This window comes from Thamnophis sirtalis, unplaced genomic scaffold (genome assembly GCF_051295495.1).
Source record: "Thamnophis sirtalis isolate CommonGarterSnake01/CBP01778 unplaced genomic scaffold, rThaSir2_p1.2 scaffold_5, whole genome shotgun sequence".
NCBI lineage: Eukaryota > Metazoa > Chordata > Lepidosauria > Squamata > Natricidae > Thamnophis > Thamnophis sirtalis.
The window spans coordinates 75,989,096-76,013,127 of record NW_028261385.1 but is presented as its reverse complement, the minus strand read 5'-3'; the positions used below and the strand labels follow the sequence as shown (position 1 = coordinate 76,013,127).

Sequence of the window (24,032 nt, the reverse complement as noted above, 5' to 3'; positions counted from 1 at the left end):
CGGGAACGGCGGCTGAGGGCTACCCCGGTCCTCTTCTTCCAAGCCATCTCCACACTTAAACGCCCTCCTTCCATCCGTTTTCTTAAAAAGAGTTGAAGCGCCACCAGAAAGGTCCCCTTGTATTCCCGGACTGGCTCCCGCTTCCCTCCTTCTCGCTCGGTACGCTGTTCTCGCTCACATTTTATACGCGGCCTCCCCCCCCCCTCTTCCCTTTCCCCTGCGGGTTTTGGCAAGGGAAAGCACCCGCGCGCAAAAGGAAAAGAGCGGCTTGGGCACTGCCAGCCATCAAGTGGCTCGTTAAGGAAATGCAGGTGAGTGTGAAGAGCTCCGTCTCCAGCAAGCTCCTGCTGTCGGCGCTCGGTGCCGGTGGGGATGAGCCCGAGAGAGCAACATAGAGACGAGTGTTTGCGCTTGCAGGAGGCAGACTATTTTTTTTTCCTGACACCGCCTCGCTTCCCACTCGCCTCGCCAGCGGGAGGGGCGTGCGTGTTCGTGGAGGTTCGCTTTGATAGCGCCGCCGCCGATTCCCTCGCTCTCCCTCGGATCCCCAGCGATCGCTCTTTAGTTATTATTCCATTGCTAAACCGAGGAGTCCGACTGCCACAACCCGCCTAATTCTTTTATTCCTCTTCGCTTTCTTTTTATTTTTTATTTTTAAATTGTGTTAATCTTCTATCTTCCTCACCGCACACTTTCCTCTCTGGCAGCTTCAGCGTCAGAGAGTTGCAGGTACCGTCTTCAGCCCTATAGAGCCGCGATTGGGCACGGCGCGCGCGACCCACTGAGTTATTTATTATTGGCGAAGGGGGGGGGAGGCAAAGAGATAAAGCTCCCATCCACCTTGCAATTTGGAGAGGACTGAGAAGAAGAAGAAGAAAAAAGAGAGAGAAGAGAAAGAGAGGGAGGGAGAGCACTTTTAAACATCGCCGTGCTGGCCGCCTTCTTCTACCCCCCCTCCCACCCAGTCTGCAACCTTTCTTCAGCACCAAAACAAACCTGCTGGATCTGTGACATGTGGTTGTCTTTCTTTGCAGTTCATTCGTGGCCTTTTATGGAATAAGAGGACTGTTCTTGATCGTGACCGGCAGGAGCGGAAAGCGAAGACTCCTTAAGATTCCCAGAGAGGTCCGAGCTGGCTGCATTTAGTAAGTCGATTTTGGCTCTGGAAGGCTATTATTGAATCCGAAGAGAGTGCTTCTTTCTGTCTGTCCCATAAGCTGCAACATCCATTTCTCTTATAATTTTAGCAGACGTGGAAAAAGACAAGGGATACCTTTAATCGTGTTTAACCTAAAAGCTTTGTTTGGGTGTGTATGAGAGATATGGTGTATGTATATGTACTTTGTAGTGCATTAATTTCTTTTAATATTTTTTGAAATGCTGGGTGTTTTAGAGTAGAAGAGTTGAGAGTACTATTTCTGTTGTGGAAGTATGTTCCGAGTTGGGATGTATTGGAGAATGATTCTCCTTTGCTACACAAAACTGTTCTTCAGTAGACACCTAGAGGATTTAAAATGGAAAGGTAGCACTAGCTGTCATTTCAGCCTGCCAGAATAATATACAGTAGTAATATTACTGTGGATTTCCTGCTTGGGTTAGTTGCTTTAATTTCAGCAGTATTCTCTAATCTTCTCTTCAAGGATATTGCCTGTTTGCTGTCATTGTTTTATCTATCTAAACAATATATTGATGACACAGTGCATGCACAAGATACAAGTAAGAATGTATGCATGCATGGTTCTGTATGTACATATGCGTATGTGTCTATATATGTATGTATGAGTGCACATATAGAGAAAGATGCAGACAGAGAGAGCACACTCTGGGAGACCTGAATTGGGATTAGGCCATGAATATTATGAACTACTTAATGACATAAAGTAAAGTGAAACAATGCAGCAGTAAAAAACCTAATCAGGATTTGTACAAACAAAAAAGTTTTAAGGGCATTATTATTCTTTGGACAAGAATGCTGTTACCAATACTTGTTTATTTCTTATCAAAGATTGAAGTAGTACATTATTAAATAGTAAATCCAAATAAATAAATAAGTAAATAACCACTCTAAAAACAAAACAAAAAAAACCCAAACCCACCACCCTGCATTTCAAATTGTAATAAAACCTTTTCTGGTAGAAATAATCAGTATGTTTTGAATGTATTGATTGAATCAATAACATCTCAGTGTTATTTCTTATTGCCAAATGGATTTTGATTTTAATATTCTCCCATTATTCTCTAGGGTATATATTTATATACTGTACACGAGCTTTCAAGAGTATATAAGTCATAAATTCAAGTATGTTTCCATTTATAACAGAAACTGAAATTCAGATGAAGACTGAAGCAACATCAGCAATTATATGGTGTGATTAATATTCTCATGGCTTCATTGTTCAAAGTTATTTAGATTTCTTCATTTTTTTCTCCATCTATTGGGAGAATACATTTTAATTGTATTCAAAAGTGTATAGTTCCTAAACTGCCAAGGGTGACTAGGTAATATCTTATTATTGATGATTTTTCACAAATCGTATCTAATAGTTATATTGAAATATGGAAATATTTCTTGCAAGTTCAGCTATTTTACTAACCCTCTAATAAGATTTATTTATACTGTGATTATTCCAATTAAAGTTGGCTTAACATATTAATATTAGAAACCTTAGTTGGGATAATGGCTTCTGACTCCCATGAATATAATGTTGGGGTAGGTTGCCAGTTCTAAGAAGGAGGAATCAATTTTGACATTTGTGGATGAATACACTTAAACAGCAGCACTGGTGATTGTAGCTAGGTTATTTAACAGTGTTCAAAATGTAACAAACAGTGACTTAAATATAGGGAAGGCAGAGGAAACAGCCTTATTGAAGGCCCAAATGGGGAAAACCCCAGTGGGGTCTCCCTTGACCCAGGGCTTCAAGAACCCTTGATGAGCTGGATAGGGCTATCTTGCTTGAATTGCAAATATCTGGATGATCAGAATAGCAAAGAGAGTTTCACATATGTCTTTGTTGCTACATCTGTGGATCATCTGGAGTTTTGCAGATATTGGGTCCCAGTAAAAGTTGTACTGGAAGAGTGGGGAGGGAGGAAGGGAGGGAGGGAAGGAAGGAAGAAAGGGCCACCACCCAGTTGCTGCTACCATGCTACTGTTATTGATGAGTCAGCCATTGACTCAGCATAAACATCTGCTGAAAATAAAGCTCTTGGAGGCCTTGGGGGTGTGCCCTGGTGATTGCTGCTTTCTATTCTCTTGCTCTTCTCACTCTCCTCCTTCATCCTGCTTGTAAATGAATGAAGGGGGAAAGTATGTGCAAAGAGATGGATAATCCAGCTCTTTGATGCCATCTGCCATTCATCCATCTTTTTGCAACTCATATACTCTCTTTATCCCTTCTGATTTCAACTGTCACAGCTTGTTTGACAGGTCTCTCGGACTCTTCTGTCAGCATTTGGGACATTTGCTTTGGGACCTACAGAGCTCTCTTTATACCCAATAGCAGAATTATTGTCCCCAGTGAAAGTAACTTTCCAGACGATTTTCATAGATTAGATGAAAATATCAGGTTTCCAAAAATTCCCAGGAAAAATGCTTGGGCAATTTACATAATATTGAGCAAGGTGACTTAGTTTGTTTAAGTGTAAACATTGGTGGATAGGTAAGGATATGTTATGAATCATCTGAAATTTTCTGTGCTAACTTTTTGGTTTATTTTGTAATGGGAATAGTGAACTCTGTTTCTGAAAATGATTTGGATGCTCTGGAAAAGACTTGATATAATTTCCCTAGAATGTATACTATGTTTAAGGCCCTCTTTTGATAATTACGTAAAATGTATGAAACTACTGAATAATAAAATGCATTGCGGGATAGTGAAAAAGGAATAGATTTGCAGACAGGGAAAACTTTCTCTTTTGTGCTAAGGAAGTACTTACCTTTTTGGAGTGGATAAAGTTGCTGGTGTCAGCAGTAATGCATTTCATTATGCAATTGTTCTTGTTATTCAGATCAGATAATGGCCTGATGAAATACATAAGCAGTCAGCAGGGGATGAATGATTAATTTCTCTAACGTGTGCTTACTATAAGACTTCTGATTAATAAAGTACTGTCTACCGGTTCTTGCTTACAGTTGCAATTAATGGTGGGAAAACTGTTTTCTTAACTTGTTATGTAGTACACAAGGGTTGTTGTTTTTTTAAATAGAGATTTATAAACTCAATAATTTGGACTTAATTCACCAAAGCAACTAAAGTAATGCTGGTTGACCGATTCATTAACTTCTGCCCACTCTGAATAAACAAAGAATAAAAAGTAGGCCAGCATGGTGCTCAGTTGTGAATATGGCACATAACATACATTATTAATCTTACAATGTACAGTGATTACTTACAGTTAGGGTAGTTTACTTGCATTTCAATTTCATCTACTAGTAATTTTGAAATCCTCCTAAACAACACACAAAGCATATTTTCACATTTTAAATACTTTCAAAGATTTAAATATGTTTAAATCTTATTTAAAGATTTAAATAAGTCATTACATATAGTTTACATTCATTAGTTTAATGTATTATTAGAATAAGCCATCTAGATGATGTTCAAACGAAGTAAAATAATGCAGTTTACCAAACTGACATAGTGAAAATAATAATAAATGGAAAGACAGTTTTGTTATAATTACCAGTTCTTAAAACTGGTTAATAATAAAAAAGCAGATTGAGAATATATCCCTTTATCTCCCGAATCCTTGTTCTGTGATTTAAAAAATAGACTAAGGATACAGTGTATATAGAATTTTTACTCCATACTATTCAAATGATAACAAATAATCTTAATAAAGTTTGTCAAACATCTTCCTGACATATGTTTTAGAATATGTTTCTCAAAAACAGCATTTTTTTTATAGAAGGAATCAAATAATTTTGTTCTGCCCAGAAATTACATATATTGGCCTACTTTGCTAGAACTTATAGAAAAGGAATTTCATTTTTTTTTCATTTTTCATTTTATTAAGCATTTATTGTATTTCTTTATGTATTGCATAATTCTCTATATTTTCATGCCAAAACCAACTGATTAATATAGATAGTTAAAAAGAACAAGACCAGAAAAATACAAGAAGATAAATATAATATATTGAATAGTTAGAGTATCTGCTATCTACTAATTAATGCTATCATAAAATATTATTTTATATTATATGTGAATATACATGCTAAGACAATATTTTAAAAAGTGATGTTTATGTTTTTATTTACCAATGTGTAATTTCCAGATTTACATATAAAACTGGGTACCACAGTTTAGACTGCTGTGCAAATGTTTAGTTTCAACAAAATATTTGGTCTTTACTAAGTTAAATTCACCTATTGAACACTTTAAAAATATTTGCCTATATTTTGCATCTTGAAAATTAAAATTGGGAGAAAACCCTGTTCCATTAATATAATTTCTGCATATATAAACTAGTATAATTGAATTATATGTGATAGTATAGTATATAAGCTTGATGTTATATTAGAAATATTTACAATGGATCTCAAAGTTTCTTTCTGAAATTAAATTAATACAAAAGTCATAATAGTCATATGAGATACAATATTCAAGATGGATACATTGTTGAAATGCACAATGTGCAGAATGCATATTATATTATCCATTGATAATCACTCTATGAACTCTATTCTGCTTTCTAGGATTAACTAGATGTTTGTATTCAGTATTGTACAACAATAAAAAATAATGAACAGTAACTGACCCAGCTACTATAAATCAGAACTAACAATGAATTGATAACAACATTAAAGTAATATAATTTTTATATCATATCATATTTTTTTGAAAGAACATGTCAGTACATATTAGAAAATAAATGATAGCAATGTGATTGACATTACATCAATAAAATATGAAGAAATATAATTATTTATTACTTTTACAATATAATTTTCAGTGATTATTTGAAATAATGAACTGTGTAAAACTTCAAATGTTAAAACAGTGTTATTTAGTTAAAGAAAAGAATACACTATAAAATTATAATATGGTTCAGGATGTGGAGCGATATTCAAATATGACATTGAAATATTTGATGGCTGTGTGTTATTTAGTTTTTCCAACTCATTTAATACAAAGCCTGAAAAAGTTATCTGTTTTTGGTGAAACAATCATATTTTGCCCTGTCTTTTATTCCACGTTTTAAATTCCTCATGTAAAAAAAGTGTAAAATAAGAAGATTATTACATATGTCTGTGCTTCAGTGTGTGTATGTGTGTGTGTGTATGCATGTATGTTTGTATGTATGTATGTGTGTGTGTGTGTGTGTGTATATATATATATATATATATATATATATATATATATATATATATATATATATGTGTGTGTGTGTGTGTGTGTGTGTGTGTGTGTGTCTGTCTGTGTGTGTGTGTGTGTGTGTGTGTGTCTGTGTGTGTGTAATTAGTGTCAGCTGATAAAAGGAGAAGAGCCTGTGGCCTAGTGGCTAACACATCTGCCTAATATGTAATACAGCCCAGGTTCGAATCCCAGTAAGGGTATGGCTAGCTGATGAGAGCTATATAGCTTGAAATAGATCTATACTAGTCTCCCTTTATTTATTTATCAGCACAAATCAGCACAAATACAACACACACACACAGACAGACACACACACACACACACATTATAATATGTGTGTGTGTGTGTGTCTGTCTGTGTGTCTGTGTGTCTGTGTATATATATAGAGGCTTCAGTCACGTAATGGGTTCACAATTTTACAAAGGCTAATTGAGCAACGTATTTCTTTGAAAATGAAGTTCTAAATAAATAAGCACAGAACTGATAACCTAACTTTGCATTCTTAATACTTCTGAAATAACACACAGACACACATACACACAGAGAAGCACAGACATATGTGTCTTTATTTAGTAAGCCTTAAAAATAACACTTAAGAAGCAGCCCATCAAGCCAGCTTGAGAGAGAGAGATTATATATTATATATTTATCTTTGTTTGTATCATAATTTTCAGTCTATACATATTTTCCTCATTTGCTTTGCCTATCATCAAATAATGAATTTTCATGAAATTAATAACAACAAGCTACATGAAGGTTCATCTAAATAGAGAATGATTATATTGCTTCCTATTTAGCGTGTACATATTTAATAATGACAGACCTTCATAGTGATATTGTCATTGCATGTATTTCATTGTCTGTATTATATCTTTTGAGTTGTAATGGCCTTTATGCTGGCAGCTTTAAAAGCACATATTGAAGCTTAATTATTTTCAATACTGGATTTGCAGTGTTATGTAGTCACATAAAGTTTTTAAGAACAACTCAAAGCAAATATAAGACAAAGCTATTTGCAACTCAGTAAAACCCATAAAATAAGTTTTAGGAAGCATTCTAAGATACCTCATTTTGAGGTGAGAAGTTAATCAGATTTAAGTACAGCTTTACAGGGGTTGTGGAATAGTGACAAATGACTAGGTGGTTTATTTTTATATTTTGTATATTTTCATCTCTACCTGCTTCACTGAATATAAGGAGGAACAGTTTGTAAGCCTATGAAAAGGGTTACTTTATGTCAACATTAGTTGTCCCTATATTTTTCACTGGTGGGATAAGCTCTGCAGCAGAGTGAACATATTGCTTATTCATTTGATTGTCCTTTTCACATAATTTTGTCAGTCTTGATCTTTATATGAATATTTTCTCAATTTTGCATTGACTTAATGGGTTGCTTAAATAGCAGTTATAGTACAAATTCATTCCTTCTGATGTACAAAGCAGCTAATTCATAAAGACACCTTTTCATGTGGCAAAATGCTTCCAATTCTTTTCTCATTGTTCAAATTACTGTTTAGGTATAAGCAAAATAATTTTGGTAGAAGTACCGTCATGCCATTGACAAACAATATAAACTGAGTGGACATGCAAGGAAAAATTGACAGTGTTGTTTACCAAACATATTAATTATACTAAATATTTCTGATGTTCATTATTTGCCATCATTGTCTCCCTTTCCCAAGAGAATCTCTTTGCAAAAACAACATATTTATTTCATTTTAAATATATTTTGACTTATTTTAGGACATGTTTGTATAATAGTTTCAACAGATTTCTTACTGAAAATAGAGTCTCTCCTTTGAAAATAGGAGCATTTATTCAAGTGGAGGAATACCAAAGCTTAATGACTCCAAACTGATTTTTTTTTACAAATTGTTTTCTGTTATCACTGTAACTATTATAAAATACCCCCCCCCCCGATAATATGGAGAAACCTTGCCAGCTTTACTTCAGCTTTACTTTAAAACAAATCATACTCTTAAACATTGCTCAATCTTATACCAGGACCTGATTATTTCAATGTTCCTTCAGGGGTTCAAATATAAAGTACAAATATAAAGTACAATTATACATAGTTTAAAAGAAAATTTACTTCTCACTAATAGATGGCATGTGTTTCATTCAATCTCAGGTCCTCTACTGGAAGCCTGGAGTTTGATGGTTTTATGTATTATCTTAGCTGTTTCTAGCACTGCATGGTTCTGGGCAGAGAGCTCTTATATTCCTGGGACCTGTTGGAACCATTCTCCCAGTTTAGGAATCACAGTCCCAAATGCTAATTACCAACACTGGGACCACTGTGGCTTACTTTCTGTATATTTCTCCAACTTTTGTTAATCCTTTTTCCAATTGTTGCTGTCACTTGACACTATTAATCTATAATCACTGTTGTCTGGTCCTTATCTACTACCATGATGTCTGATTAATTGGCCAGTACCTGTCCATCTGGATCAGGAAGTCCAACAAAATCTTAGTTATTCTCCTCAACTTTCCTTGGAATTTCCCATATGGACTTGAGAGAGTCTAACCCATACACTGTGCAGATGTCCCTACGTATAATGCAAGCTACTTGGTTGTGTACTTCAGTACATGTTGTTCCTGCCTGCATCTTACAGCCTGCAGACTGTCTCTGAGGCCTCTCTTCATTGTCTCCACATTGGGTCCTGTCTAGTGTGATAGACCCCTAGTTCTATGGATATGGTGCTCAATGCTTGCTCTTCTGCTGCTGTGATCAATGCTGTCTTGAACTTGTGATTCTCCTTGTGATTATCTGGCCAATGGGGTTCAAGCCTATGCAGAAAAGCAGCAGGGATCACCATAGTATACGCCACATTTGATGCCAAATATGTGAGCTGTCTTGAATTGACTTCCATTGTTGTCTTCAAGTTCTTGAGGAAGTATTTATTATCCTGTTGCCTTAGTATAGCATGAATCATTCACAGATCCATGTGTGTGGCATTGAATTTTAGACATTCCTGTAATAAGGTTGCACTTAAATTGGTCTATCTAGACCTAGAGTCTTGGGTGACTACTTTATTGATGGAGCAACTGGTATTTTGAATCTCTGTTGCTCTAGTGCTTTTCTCAGTTCTGCTCATGTACTGGCCTATATGGTCCTGTATCTTGGGGGCTTTGATTCATGATAGGATTTTCCATATTGTGAGTATGCAGGTTTTTGGTTGGGAGGTGGCTGGTCATGCTCTCTTATGTGGTCTTTTATGATTAGTATTGTCCTTCATTAGCCAGCCTGAATGGGTACCTGCTGCTAGCACCTGGTTAATCTGAACTGTTGGGTGTTCATGCACTGCTGTTAGTTTCTTTAGCCAGTAGGTATAGATTATGTCTGGTCAAGTGCTTCTTGTTCTTGACCTGCTGTTGGATGTCTACCAATGTCATGGCAACTGGTTCCTGTTCTGGGAGATTGTTGTGGTTTGCTGTCAGATCCTGCAGAAACTTTGTACTGGTCTTAGATGTTTTCTCTTTCTCCCATATGTTCAGTTTCTGATGTTGGTGTTTCTGCTATTAACTATATTGTTGCATAATTGTTCACTTAGAAGTACAGCTTGGGTGGTTATTTTTGCAGAACAGGCCATATATGTTATTGGCCTCTGCTTCCCTAACATATTCCCCTAGCCATGTAGCCAGTGCTGTGAGCCTTTGTTTAGCAGTGTCTAGGTCTCTGGTAAACCAGATAGGAAGCAGGCTTAGATGAACTAATTCTGCCTTAGAATTGTTAGGCTATATTAATGGAATCTTGAAAATCTGAAGGCATAAAAATCCCACTGCCACTTTCATCTGCCTGATCCATTTGGTACGTACTTCCTAAAGTTCTTTATCGGATCAACTGTTTTTCAGTTAGTGTGAGTAAAGACCATCTGTCCATCCATAGTTGCCTCATACATTTCCTATATCCCCTCTCATTAGGTCTACTGTTGTAGTAGCATTCAATCAATTCCAGATTCTCCTGTCTTGGTCCATGTATGGTTTATCGTAAGATTTTCCTAGTTTCCCAAGATCTTGTTCATTAGGGCAACATCCAATCTGGCATCACTGTCTTAGGTTATGTCACTCTGATGTCCAAAGTAGTCAAGTGAAATGTTAGGAAGGATCCTTACTGGTAAATTTGCTACCAGTCATGATTTGAACCCGGGTCTCATCAAAGGACTGCATTCTAAGTACTATGTTATCAAGTCGCTTTAATGGTCTTCAACATTGTTCACCTTAATCTTATGCTGTACCAAGGATTTATTTTAATACTTCTAAGATAATTCAAATACAAAGACTCATGGTTCAGAGGATATGTAACAATAGTATACTGTGCAAAGGTTTTAGGTAGTTGTGCCAAAATGCTGTAAATGAAGTAGGCTTTCAGAAATAGATGTACTAATAGTTTATTTTTGTCAATTAATAAAATAGAAAGTAAATGAAGAGAAGAGAAATCCAAATCAAATTGATATCTGGAATGACTACCTTTTGCCTTCAAAATAGCACCAGTTTTTCTAGATACACTTACGCACAGTTTTTGAAGGAACTTGGCAAGGTTCCTTCAAGGTTGTTCCAAACATCTTGAAGGACTAACCACAGATCTATGGATGTAGGGTTCCTCAAGTCTTTCTGTCTCTTCATGGTAATCGATGATGTTGAGATCAGGACTCTGTGGGGACCAAATCATCATTTCTGGACTCCTTGTTTTTCTAGACTTTTCTTTCTGAAGAGAGTTCTGAATGACATTGGCTGTATATGTGGAATCATTGTCCTCCTGAAGAATGGATTTGGGCCAATCACACCTCCCTGATAGATATGATATGATGGATAATATCTGCCGGTATTTCTAAGCATTGAGGACACCATTGATCCTAGTTCCATTTGCAGAAATGCAGTCCCAAACATGCAAGGAACTTCCACCATGCTCCACTGTTACCTGCAGACACTCATTGTATGCTTTCTAGCCCTTTGGCGAACAATCTGTTTCCTGCTAACAGCAAAATATTTCATATTTTGACTCATTAGTCCAGAGCATTTGCTGCCATTTTTCTACATCCCAGTTCCAATGTTTATGTGTACAATTAAGTCGTTCAGCCTTGTTTCCACATCAGAGGCCGCATATCTTCCATGAAGACCACTTCTGGCTAGACTTATCTGGACAGTGAATGGGTATACCTGGGTCCCACTGGTTTCCACCAGTTCTGTGCTGTTGGCACTGATGGACATCTTCAGATATTGAAGGAAAGTGAGCACAACATCTCTTTCATCTCCTGCATTAGGTTTCCTTGGCCAACACTGTATCTGTGGTCCTCCATGTTGCTTGTTCTTTGTGCTTCTTCAAAAGAGCTTGAATAGCACATCTTGAAATCCCAGTCTGCTTTGAAATCTTTTCCTGGGATAGACCTTTTGATATAACTACCTTTTGTCTTGTACCTGTTTTTAGTTTTGCCATGGTGTATCACCTGTGACATGAAACTGTCTTCCATAACGTCACCTAAGTAGCAGAGTCTGGCTGTGCCTCTTTCATCTTTAAGCCTCGTACACAGGTCTTTCTGTTTCAGTTAATGTCTGTGAGTCACCTACATATGGAATTGAGGATCATTAACCACTGTTTGGTATAATTGGTTAATCATATGCCTGACTCTAATCCTACCAAATGTGCAAGTGTAAGAATTGATGCTCTTTTGAAGGCAAAGAGTTGGTTACCTCATGTATTGATTTGATTTAGATTTCTATTCTGTTCATTTACTTTCTATTTTGTTAATTGATAAAAATACATTATTAACACTTATATTTCTGAACCTATTCTTAACTTAGTTGTGCATTTTTGCACAACTGCCTAAAACTTGCACTGTAGTGCAAAAGTATATGGAGCATGTGCATACACATGCAGAGACATTTTTTTCTTTTTAACAAACCTGTGATCCCTTTTATCAGGGTGGACTTGGGGTGACTGAATGGAGGTGAGCATTTACTGGCCAGATGCCTTTCCAGTAGCATGTACAGTGTTTGCACACATCTACAATATTTGTATACATATATATCTTATATGCATAAGAACAGCAATAGCACTTATATATTGCTTCTCAGTGCCTTACAGCACTCTATAAGCAATTTACAAATGTCTGCATATTGCCCCAACAATCTGAGTCAATCTTGAGCCAGTCAGGATTGAAGTCCTGGCTGTGAGCAGAGTAAACTTGGAGTAATGCATTCTAACCACTGGGCCAGCACAGACTATAGTAAATGAAGTATGTGAGTAACTTTCTGAAGTCTATTTTTAGTTCTTGCTTGTTGCTTTGTATTCCCTCCCCCTTAAATATCTGTGGAGTTATGGTCCATCCCTATGCTGTGGCAAGATTCATTAAACATAAGGAACTGTATGAAAGATTTTTAACTCTGTGATGTTGACTAACATTTGTCTTCCACTTTGCTTTGAGAAGATGTATCCCTTTCTATAGTGTATATCTGGTTTCTGGGCATGGAGATAGGTCTGATATGAAAGAATAGGATTAGTATAATTATGTGTGACATTACAATTAAAATGCTGTTTCTCTGAAGCCTGGGAAAACAGTGATATCTGTATATGCAGCTTCCAGGGAAATAGTTATTTGAAAATCTCTTTCTGTTTAATAAAATATTATGGATTTCCTCAAATATGACCTATCACCCACTTTCTTCCTTTGTCTTGCAACAGCAACTTGGTTCAAAAGGCAAAAAAACCAAAAACCTCCATAGATAAAATATGAAACATATTACCAGATATAGAATCTTTAAGTCTTTGTTCTTAAAAGGTAAAGAGTATTTAATTATTTTTTTAAAAGCTCCAACTTCTAAGATCTAGGATATTCACAGCAGTTCAGAAGAACTGAATTTAGTTGTAAATAATATTCCCTATAATTACTGTTCAAGAATGGACAGAAAACAGAGGTGCAAATTTTGTGCTGCTGCAGACTATGAGAGCGGTTCTTTACAAATTTGCATAGGCTTCTGGTTGCTGCTTTTATTGGGCAACGGTCTACCTGTTTCACAGAATGTGACCTGCTGATATTATCTTCTTGTGTTATGCCACTGCTTTTTTTCTGTCTGAAAAATACTAAGAAAGGATCATATAACAGCTTGAGTTCTATGAGTTCAAGAACTAATGGTTATTTTGATTTTGTTATATCTTATTGCTTTCATACTATTTTGATTTTTTTCTGAAGAATAGAAATGAAATAGGAATATATAGATTTCTTCCTTGGTAGAAAAATATATTGTTCAATAGTTGCAAAAGTGGAAATGTATCATACTTTTGTGGTGATGTTATTTCTCCAGCAAATTAAATTTCAGTTGTAATTACAAAATGATATTTTAAGTACATCTTGAAAGAATAATATTAGGTCACTAGATATTTATGTCTAAGAAAGAAAAAACATATAGGGATTTTGACCTGTATAACATGAAGAAAAAAAGTTTTGCCTTATTAAGAATCAATACATTTTATGTTTAATCTTCTACCCCTTGAAGCACAGATCTGGTTTTTGTAATTTCTTTCCAGTGGTAGTGTTTCTGTGAATCCATAATCAGCTGCACACCTCTTTTCATCATGTAAGATTTTAATGCTATTCAAATTACCTAAATGTTATAACTGCTGCTGGAAATTTAATAATATTCCATAATGCACATATATTAGAATTGTTCTATAATGTATAATACATATATGTATATTGTAATTTAGCATAGATAGTTTCAGAAGGATTTTAAGAATTAGTATTTGTGATCCTGAATGAAGTGGTACATATTCAACCTTATGGATGAAAATATATAATTGTCTGAAAAAGTATGTAGATTTTGTTGAAATGTTTGATTTTTTTTCAACACAGTTCAATATTCTGTACATATATTTCACTATATTATCACTGCCTGAAATACATACAATTAGAATCAGCTGCATCAGATCAGATGCATATGATTACAGTATTGATAGAGAAAATTTGGGAGGAACCCTGCCTTATTTTAACCTAGGACATTTAGTCTGATTTATTATTTGTTGTTGAAATATGGGGTATCACTATGCCAGTGGTGGAATCTAAATTTTTTTCCTACCGGTTCTGTGGGCATGGCTTACCGATTCTGTGGGGGGGTCATGTGACTGGATGGGTGTGGCTATGTAGTCATGTGACTTGGGGGGGTTTCAAAATACAGAAATTCACTTTAACAATGTCCTGCTGGAGCAGGGGGTTAGACTGGATGACCTCCAGGTCCCTTCCAGCCCTGGATTGCTGTGCTCGTTGAAGGTATCCTCTGAAGCTGCGTCTAGTGCCAAGTTTGTGGTCCTTCCTCCCCCTCCTTTTCCCCTCCCTCCCTCCCCCCTCTCTTTCTTTCTTTCTTTTTTTCTTTCTGTTGCAACACACACACACACACACACACACACACACACACACACACACACACACACACACACAAATTTTTGGCCTAGCAGGCCTCAGGGAAGCCTCCTGGAAGCAAAAAATGGACCCCAAATGCTAAAAAAAAAGTAAAAAAAAGTTCCTACCATCGTGCAGGACAGCTCATCGTCAGAACATTTTTTTACTTTGGTAAGCATTTTTTTTTTACTACCGGTTCGGGCAACCTGGCCCGAACCAGTAGCATTTCATCCCTGCATTGTGCCCAGATCAAAAGAGCTCTCTGCGGCATTCAGAAAGAAGGATAGAGATGTCTATGAGTCTGGAAAAGGATTTTAAAAGATTGCCAAACATTTGTACATCAATCATTCCACTGTTTGGAAAATCATCTACAAGTGGAGTATATTTCAAACAGCTGTCAACTTGTCCAGGCCTGTTCAAGAAAGTTTATCCCAAAAGCAGAATGCAAAATAGAGAAAGCATCTCTTAAGAACTCCAGAATTCCATTTACAGGTAGCTCTTGCCTCTATTAATGCCAAAGGTTGTGAGTCTACCATTAAAAAGACAGTGCACACATTAGATTTATATAGGAGAAAGATCAGAGGAAATCTTTTGCTGTTCAGAAAATACAACAGGGCAAAACTAAAATGCACTCATGAACACATAGGCAAAGCCCAGGGCTTCTGGAACAATGTGCTCTAGATGGATAAGGCAAAGATAGAATTAGTTTATGACAGTAGCAGAAGGCATAGAGTATATGGCAAACACCAGAGAAAGAATGTCACCAAAAGAACTTTATATAAACGGCAAAACTTAATAATGTTATGGTTTGAGGCTGCTTTGCTGAATCAAGGTCTGGAGAGACCACCATAATAGGATCTGCTAGGAATTCTTCATTGTACCAAAGGTTGTTTGGGGGTATTATAAAACCATCATCAGAAAATCGAAGGATTAGACCTTCCAACCAACAATGACTATCTTCCTGTTCATGACTCTGTAATTCCTTAATTAGGGGTAGAGTCACAAGTGACTAGATGGAGCTGAGCATTTACTAACCAGATGCCCTTCTTGATTCCTTTTGGTGTTCATAGCAGATATTTTTTTCTTTGTACCCTTGGAGAGAAACATCTGTCACTACCTAGGATTGAACTCCCAACCTTTTGAGTGGGAGGTGAGTACCTTCACCACTACACCACCACACTGCTCATGGCAATGACCCTAAACATATGGCCAAAGGTGGGATTCAGCCAGCTCACACCAGTTGGGGTGAACCGGTTAACTTTTTGTCCAGTTCAGAGAACCGGCTAATCCCTTCTCTGGCTGTCACCACCCATTCTGGAGTCCCTCCATATGCCCGTTTTGGCTTCCAGAGTGGTGCAGGAGGCCTTCCAGGCCCCAAACTCCTACTCTAGGGTGAATCGAAAATGGAGATTTTGAATGATCATTACTGTGGGGTGAGTTGGGAATAGGGATTTTCCATTATCATTGCTATGGGGTGAGTTGGGAATGGGGATTTTGCATTATGATTGCTCATAAGTAAGTAGGAACCAGTAAAAGACGAACGGAAAAATCCCTATCTGTAGAACAGCATTTTTCAGTCTTGGCAAGTTTAAGATGGGCAAACTTCATGCTGCCTGGGGAATTCTGGGAATTGAAGTCCATGTACATTAAAGTTGTCAAAGTTGAGAAGCATGGGTCTACACTAGAGCTTAGGATTTTCCATTCCTGTTTTATTTAGAGTTTGGTACAATTAAATAAATCAATTGTGGTTTCATTAACAATTAGTGATTAAAGCAATATGAACCATTACTGGACTTTTTGTGAGAAACTGAAATTAACAATTGATCTGGGCTTTGATGATTAAATAAGGGATTATGGAAATAATGTAGACAAATGTTAATCTTAGAGTAAAAGTTTGATATATATTTTTTACTTACATCTGTACCAAAGAAAGTTGGAAGTCATTCTATTTCAGTTTTTCTTCTTTTCCTCTTTCTTTCTTATACTTTTACTCTTTTTCTTTCCTGAGCCTTTTCTTTTTTCTAATCTGTTTATTTGTTTAACCCTTAGCTTTGTATTATTATTTTTTTATGTATGAAGGATCAAATACTCAGCCATTATAATTCTACATAACTTATTTATAGAAATCATATCAAAATTTAGAATGAAATCCACTGGGAGCCATCTCCTATAATGCAGGCTCTGAGTCCCTCTAACCAAAAAGTGTTTATTGATAGAAGAGAATATTTGTAGCTCAGGGTTGAGCTGTGGATTCCTTGGTGAGCTCTGAGCTTGATGGTTTTCTTTCAGATGTTTAATTATCAAACTAGATAACATCATCAGTACTGGAAAGGAGTGGAGTTCGTTCTTATTTTCATATACTAGTGGCTTACCCTGTCAGTGTTGATCAGTTTCTTCACAAAAAGTGTTTTGATTGGTGCCAGGTCTCTAAAGGCTCAGGCAGAGAAGGGCTATACTGCACCCCTCCCTCAAATGTTCTTTAAAATACAGAGTTTCCCAGCATTCCTTTAGGAACCTCCAAAATGCAAACTGTGGTTACTTATCCTGAAATGAATCCTCTTTACCTGGATCTTCAAAATTTGCTGTTTGCTGGGGAAGTGTGTAGCTAAAAGTCAGTCTACATTTAGTGTACATCTGACTTTGGGGCTATTTCTTCATAACCAAACAAAAGTGCATTTTCTGTGCAGTTCACACCCCTTTCTCTCTGGATCTGGATGTCAAAACACAAAGCCCACATTTTGTAATTAATCCCCATGCCCCATTTTGGCTGGCAGAGTGCTGCAGGAGGTTGAGTCCTGTCATGCTCCCTGGCCACGCCCACCCGGCCACACCTATCTAGCTGGTCATTAGTGCAGAGAACCGGTTATTAGGTTTTTGATTTCCACCACTACATAAGGCTGTATATGCAGGATTCTGGAATGGTTAAGTTAAAGCCCAGATCTAAATCCCAAGATCCTGAGATTGATTTGAAAAAGGCTGTGCATACAAGAAACTCCTGAAATATAACACAGCTGAGAAAAATGTGGATTGGAGAAGGTGGGGGGGAAAAATCATCCCACTTGATGTCAGAAACTAGTAGATAGTTATAAGAAATATTTATTGAGGTTGTATCTGTCAATGTGGGCAATATCAATAGATATTGACATGTAGAGCCAAGCCTATTAATTATTTTATACAGAAAGAAATATTTATTAATTGGTTGTTGAATAAATGAGTTGCCAAGTTGTATTCTTACATTATATTAATTTATATCACCTTTATCCTTTCAATGCTGTTTGAATAAAGACAAAAAATTAACAAAAGAAAAATATGTTCACAGGGGGTTATACTTTTTCACATGTCTATAGCCTGAGACATCCTCTTTGATGAAAGAAGCTTTCCCTGTGCTGTTATGGAAGAATTAGAGTAAATACAGTCATGTTAAAGGTAAATACATAGTTGAAACATCAGTGGATCAAAATGATTTTGGTTAAGTATATTTTATTGACAGTTAAATGAACATTAGTTTGCACACACTACAAACAAGATAAATTATGAAATACTCTCTGCGCATTGAAAATGTTTGGAATATAGGTCAAGGTGAATCTTGTTTCCATGTTATCATTATGCTTGCCATTATACTTGTACATACAAAATACAAATATTTCTAGCAGTTGTACTTTTAACTTATTTCAATTTATGATTTTAAATATATAATATACCCGGCACCTAGTTGTGTGTTAGAATAATAATTCTGTACTTAGTTGATGATTATCCGTAAGATAAATTGTGAAATGCTTGCACTGTATTACTTAAATTATATTATAATAATAATAATAATAATAATAATAATAATAATAATAATAATAATAATAATAATAATAATAGACTATATCTGCCCCGAAAATCAGGTGGCAGAGGATTATTACAAGTGAAGCAAACAGTTGAAGAAGAAAAACATGCACTGGCTGATTATTTAAAAGAAAGTCAAGAACATCTATTAATCGAAGTAAAGAACAAAAATCTACTGAAGGCCCAACAGACGAAACAAGAATACAGAAAAGATGTGATAAAATCAAGAATGGAGAGTTGGCAGAACAAAGCACTGCATGGCCAATTTCTGGAAAAAATAAAAGATAAAGTGGACAGTGAACAAACTTGGTTATGGTTAACAACAGGTACATTAAAGAAAGAAACAGAGTCACTAATCCTGGCTGCGCAAGAACAAGCTATCCGCACAAATGCCATTAAGGCCAAAATCGAAAAATCTTCTGATGATGCCAAATGCAGACTTTGCAAAGAAGCTGATGAAACTGTTGATCACATACTCAGCTGCTGTAAAAAAATCGCGCAGACTGATTATAAATTGCGGCACAATTCAGTAGCACAAATGATCCATTGGAATTTGTGCAAAAATTATAATATTAAAACAGCAACAAACTGGTGGGAACATCAGCCTGAAAAAGTCACCGAAAATCAGATGGTCAAGATCTTGTGGGATTTCCGTATACAAACCGACAAAATACTGGCGCATAATACACCAGACATCACACTGGTTGAGAAAAATAAGATCACAATCATAGACATTGCAATACCAGGTGATAGCAGGGTCGCCGAGAAGGAACATGAAAAAATCGCAAGATACCAGGACTTAAAAATCGAAATTCAACGACTATGGCACAAACCAGCAGTGGTAATTCCAGTGGTAATTGGCACACTGGGTGCTATTCCAAAAGCACTGGAATTACATTTAAAACAGTTAAAAATTGACAAAATCACCATCAGTCAAATACAAAAAGCCGCACTGCTTGGATCTGCACGCATATTACGAAAATACGTTACGACGTCCTAGGCCCCTGGGTGGGGCCCGACTAGTAACCAATGCCAAATCCGGCGAAACAACTGGGCGCTGTGATACAATTTTATAATAATAATAATAATAATAATAATAATAATAATAATAATAATAATAATAATAATAACTCCGCCGTTGCCGGTCCCAAGCCCGGATGAGAAAGGAGGAAGGTTGGGATCAGGTTGGCATCTGGTCCCGTAAAAAAACCCCTGCCAACCCATACAATATGGTGAAAAAAACGAATAAGAATTCCATACCGCATCGGTCGTCGCGCGGGTTAACAAGGGCCGCGGCGGATGTTGGGGTCCCTGGACATCCGTCGACAAGTGGGCTACAAGTGGACCAGCCAACAAAACGACAAAAATATAGTGCAGATGAAAACCGTGCCATAATGGCCTGTTACTACAACTCAGAGCCAGAAAAAAGAGGATATTTAAAGCGAATGTATGAATTATGGAAACAACAATATCCAGATTCAAATGTTAGTGAACAACGACTAGCAGATCAAAGGCGATTTATTATACGGAATAAAGTGTTTAGTGAAGTTGAACATGAGGAAATTCAGGCAAATTGCAAAACCCAAAAAACAATATCACAAGCGGAAATAACTGATATTCAAGACACAACTAAAGACACTATAGTAGAACTCCCAGAAGAAGCTCTCAGGAAGGAAATAACATCACCACCACTAGAACCAGTTATCACTGAACCAACTGATGAACTAACTCAAAAACAAAAAGAATTGAAGGATAAGATCATGGAGCATTTTCTGCTTAATGAGGAAAGGCAACGTTTACCATCACTAAAAACTGTGCCTAAGAAAATTTTGGCCCCTATCATGAAAATGGTTAATGCAGTGTTTTCAACAATTGAACCGGGATCCATCTTGGAAACAAACCAGTTAATGTACAGTGCAGCTGTAATAGTCACTAATGAACTAGGCATTAAAATTAAAGTACCTAGTCACACAACAGAAAAAGCATCAAAGCCAAAGTGGAAAATCCGTCTAGAACAAAAAATCAAAAAATTGAGGGCAGATGCTAGTAACTTAAAGAACATGCATGAGCAACGGCTTAAAAACAACAAAATCATAGATCGGCTAATCAGAAGATATAGATTGGATACAAGAAACATCAATGAAGCTGTAGAGATTGTAAAACAGCAGATAACAGCAACAGCTAGAAAAATTGAAAGATATGAGGCACGAATCATCCAATATAAACAAAATCAGCAATTTCGATCAGACCAACGGCGTTTTTATCAAAGTCTTAATGTCAATGGTGACACCAAAAGTGAAAAACCAGAAAAGCAGGCCACAGTTGAATTCTGGAAAGAATTGTGGGAAAATGCAAAGGACTACAACAAGGAAGCAAAGTGGATACATGACTTTGAGAAAAGCATTGGCAACAAACAAATGCAAGTATTAGAAATAACAACTGAGATGATCAAAAATCGAGTTAAAAAGGTAAAGAATTGGACATCACCTGGAAAGGACCAATTACATGGTTTCTGGCTCAAATATCTGACCAGTTTACATGCAATATTGGCCAGGCAACTGAATGAAATTTTACAAAAGGGCCAAATTGATGAATGGTTGACAACTGGAAAAACATACTTGATTCAGAAAGATCCAACTAAAGGAACAACACCTGCAAACTATAGACCAATAACATGCTTACCAACAACCTTCAAATTACTCACAGGCATTATTGCAGATAACATGATGGATTATTTGGAAACAAACAACATCTTGCCAGTAGAGCAAAAAGGCAACAAAAGAAGGAGCAGGGGCACAAAAGATCAGCTTCTAATTGATAAAATGATATTAGAAAATTGTAAGAACAGAAAAACGAACTTGAATATGGTCTGGATTGATTACAAAAAGGCATTTGACTCACTGCCACATAGTTGGATCATAAAATGCTTAGAAACAACTGGCATTAGCAAAAATATTACATCCTTTACTGAAAAGGCAATGAAACAATGGAGAACTGAGTTGGCAGTAGGGAATGAGAGCTACGGAATGGTTAATATCAAGCGAGGAATTTTCCAGGGTGATTCACTTTCACCTCTTCTCTTCATCATCGCAATGATCCCACTATCAGTAATCTTAAAAAAAATGAAATTAGGCTACCAAACAGCCAAAAAAGCTGAAAAAATTTCGCATTTACTATATATGGATGATTTGAAACTCTATGGAAAGTCAGAAATAGAAATCCAATCATTGACAAATACAGTCCGAGTATTCAGCACCGATATTTCAATGCAGTTTGGCATGGAAAAATGTGCCACTGTATCCATAAAAAGGGGCAAAATCACTGCATCTGAGGGAATTGAAATGCCCAATGGCCAACTAATTAAATGCAAAGAAAATGAAGCCTACAAATACTTAGGCATTCTGCAGTTGGATAACATTAAGCATGGAGAAGTAAAAACTATTGTCAGGCGAGAGTACACCAACAGAGTTAGGAAAATTTTGAAATCTAAATTGAATGGTGGAAATACAATCAAGGCCATAAATACCTGGGCTATACCAGTTATAAGATACACAGCTGGCATAGTTAACTGGACACAAGCTGATTTGGACCTTTTGGACCGAAAAACCAGGAAACTAATGACAATGCACTACAGTTTACATCCACGTGGTGATACTGATAGACTATATCTGCCCCGAAAATCAGGTGGCAGAGGATTATTACAAGTGAAGCAAACAGTTGAAGAAGAAAAACATGCACTGACTGATTATTTAAAAGACACTCAAGAACATCTATTAATCGAAGTAAAGAACAAAAATCTACTGAAGGCCCAACAGACAAAACAAGAATACAGAAAAGATGTGATAAAATCAAGAATGGAGAGTTGGCAGAACAAAGCACTGCATGGTCAATTTCTGGAAAAAATAAAAGATAAAGTGGACATTGAACAAACTTGGTTATGGTTAAAAACAGGTACATTAAAGAAAGAAACAGAGTCACTAATCCTGGCTGCGCAAGAACAAGCTATCCGCACAAATGCCATTAAGGCCAAAATCGAAAAATCCTCTGATGATGCCAAATGCAGACTTTGCAAAGAAGCTGATGAAACTGTTGATCACATACTCAGCTGCTGTAAAAAAATCGCGCAGACTGATTATAAATTGCGGCACAATTCAGTAGCACAAATAATCCATTGGAATTTGTGCAAAAATTATAATATTAAAACAGCAACAAACTGGTGGGAACATCAGCCTGAAAAAGTCACTGAAAATCAGATGGTCAAGATCTTGTGGGATTTCCGTATACAAACCGACAAAATACTGGCGCATAATACACCAGACATCACACTGGTTGAGAAAAATAAGGTCACAATCATAGACATCGCAATACCAGGTGATAGCAGGGTCGCCGAGAAGGAACATGAAAAAATCGCAAGATACCAGGACTTAAAAATCGAAATTCAACGACTATGGCACAAACCAGCAGTGGTAATTCCAGTGGTAATTGGCACACTGGGTGCTATTCCAAAAGCACTGGAATTACATTTAAAACAGTTAAAAATTGACAAAATCACCATCAGTCAAATACAAAAAGCCGCACTGCTTGGATCTGCACGCATATTACGAAAATACGTTACGACGTCCTAGGCCCCTGGGTGGGGCCCGACTAGTAACCAATGCCAAATCCGGCGAAACAACTGGCCCCTGTGATACAATTGTATAATAATAATAATAATAATAATAATAATAATAATAATAATAATAATAATAATAATAATAATAATAATAATAATAACTCCGCCGTTGCCGGTCCCAAGCCCGGATGAGAAAGGAGGAAGGTTGGGATCAGGTTGGCATCTGGTCCCGTAAAAAAAACCCCGCCAACCCATACAATATGGTGAAAAAAACGAATAAGAATTCCATACCGCATCGGTCGTCGCGCGGGTTAACAAGGGCCGCGGCGGATGTTGGGGTCCCTGGACATCCGTCGACAAGTGGGCTACAAGTGGACCAGCCAACAAAACGACAAAAATATAGTGCAGATGAAAACCGTGCCATAATGGCCTGTTACTACAACTCAGAGCCAGAAAAAAGAGGATATTTAAAGCGAATGTATGAATTATGGAAACAACAATATCCAGATTCAAATGTTAGCGAACAACGACTAGCAGATCAAAGGCGATTTATTATACGGAATAAAGTATTTAGTGAAGTTGAACATGAGGAAATTCAGGCAAATTGCAAAACCCAAAAAACAATATCACAAGCGGAAATAACTGATATTCAAGACACAACTAAAGACACTATAGTAGAACTCCCAGAAGAAGCTCTCAGGGAGGAAATAACATCACCACCACTAGAACCAGTTATCACTGAACCAACTGATGAACTAACTCAAAAACAAAAAGAATTGAAGGATAAGATCATGGAGCATTTTCTGCTTAATGAGGAAAGGCAACGTTTACCAT

General features: G+C 36.7%; 1 protein-coding gene across 16 annotated transcripts in view; it reads left to right on the top strand.

The window, feature by feature from the left end:
* Positions 1-457: 457 nt before the first annotated feature.
* Positions 458-24,032, top strand: part of PTPRD (protein tyrosine phosphatase receptor type D) — a 1,257,980-nt gene continuing 1,234,405 nt past the window's right edge. For 7 of the 16 annotated variants that reach the window (XM_087716068.1, XM_087716065.1, XM_087716064.1 and 4 more), the window contains exons 1-2: positions 458-729; positions 1,035-1,145. The gene's annotated coding sequence lies outside the window, so the exon portion shown is untranslated. The remainder of the gene's footprint in view (positions 730-1,034; positions 1,146-24,032) is intronic. The other 9 variants (XM_087716072.1, XM_087716071.1, XM_087716070.1 and 6 more) reach the window with 3 other exon arrangements.